The 1743-nt window shown below is 41.1% G+C and overlaps 1 long non-coding RNA gene across 1 annotated transcript; it reads left to right on the plus strand.

The window, feature by feature from the left end:
- The first annotated feature begins 505 nt into the window (after nucleotides 1–505).
- On the plus strand, nucleotides 506–900 carry LOC144085547 (uncharacterized). The gene is made up of 3 exons (XR_013304176.1): nucleotides 506–615; nucleotides 703–746; nucleotides 835–900. It is a non-coding gene; the product is annotated as an uncharacterized LOC144085547 (long non-coding RNA).
- Nucleotides 901–1743: the final 843 nt, after the last annotated feature.

The following is a 1743-nucleotide window of genomic DNA, read 5'->3' on the forward strand; positions in this document are numbered from 1 at the left end:
AAAATATCTGAACCACACACTGATGTTAATCATATTTTGGCCATGAATACTTATTAAATAATTCCAAATTGTCTGTCAGATTCCTTTCGTTGCTTTTCCCCTGGTTGCACTGCTTCCAGATGTATGTGTTCATATGTAAGCATTTAACTAATCTCATTTCAGCCATTATTTTTTTGCCAGGGTCAGAAATCTACCTGGAGTCCTTCACAATCAGTTCTGCAGGCCGCCCTGCAGCATAAAATGTGCGTGGATTAAACTGTTGCAACTCATGCATCATCGCTTTCACAAACTATGATTGGCTAGTGATAGAGCGGACTAGCCAGAGCTAACAAACTGTATCTGTAGCGAGCTGCACAAGCAAATGTATTGTTGTGTTGATTTAATAGTGGAGAAGAAATTGATATGCTTGCAGATTTCAATACACTGTCATGAAAACAATGATTTTTTGGTGTCTAAATTTAATATGCAAGACCGAGGTTAGAGTTCAAATGGCCGCCTTCAAAATGGCGGATGAGCCAGGAGGCAGTACGGCAGTCGACTGCAATGCAGCTCAGAAGTGACGGTTTACCGAAGAAAGACCTGATAAAGCTCTTACAGGACAATGCAGCGCATTCGGTACGTTGTCATTTGGGGATCTCGAAGCCCCAGTTCTCATTTTATGAGTGCTTTTTGACGGGAGCATGCTTTGATCGCGTGCTGTAGCCCCACGTGGATGCAAAGAGGTCAAGGCAGAAGTTGTGGATGAGGTAGGACCTCAGGTTTCAGGTTATTTAATTTATTATTTTCATGTAATCTGTACTAAACCTAATCCTTTTGTATCTTGCTTCTTTTCAGGGTCCACCCAAGTTTATCAAATCAACGCTAAAGAAAGGTGACAAGACAAACACCCAAAAAGGGTGAACGGTGAGCTGCTGGTATATGGGGACGTTGGAAGATGGCACTCTTTGACAACAACAGGGTCTCCAACTCGGGCCCTTGAGTGCCTCAGTCCAGTATTTTTTTCCATATCTGAATCAAATGATCAAGATGTTTCGGTGGAGGAGGATGTGGAAAATAGACTGGATAGGGGCCCTCATGGTCTGCAGTTGGAGATCCCTGTTAGAAAGACTCCGCTCATTTGATTATTTCTGCCTCTGCAGTGGACAAAAAGAACACCAAGCCACTGAGCAAAGTCATCAGAGGGGTATGTCTAATATTTCCTTTTTTTTTTTTTCTTCCTGTGACTTTAATGTTGCCTTTTGCAGTGGGATGAAGGCCTGCTGACTATGAGCAACGGAGAGATGGCACCTGAGTGGGGTTATAGGAGGAAAGGCCTTCCTGATGACAGGTATCCTTTTGATCATCAACTCACCTGTATTCCAGGCCATCTTAGTCCATTAAAAGTTTTAACATATGAAACACAAAAAAATGCTTCATTGTCTCATCTCATTTTCTGAACCGCTTTATCCTCATTAGGGTCAATGTCCACATCACCAAAATAATATTTTATAATTCCAAAACACATTCAACTATATTTTGCTCAAGATACTATCGTTCCTATGGAAATGATGAGATGTTGCGTGCAATGTGGGCTTCAATCTATATGTAAATGACACCATACGGTGTAACCAATAAGCATGTATAAAATCATGTTGAATCTGTGGTGTGCTGTCTGAGAAAAGATGTGCATGGAGACACACAATAGTTCATTACATGCCTTTAAGGGTTAGTGTTGTTAAAAACATTTCAGTTACTAGTTTTGCA

Source organism: Stigmatopora argus, chromosome 12 (genome assembly GCF_051989625.1).
Source record: "Stigmatopora argus isolate UIUO_Sarg chromosome 12, RoL_Sarg_1.0, whole genome shotgun sequence".
Lineage (NCBI taxonomy): Eukaryota > Metazoa > Chordata > Actinopteri > Syngnathiformes > Syngnathidae > Stigmatopora > Stigmatopora argus.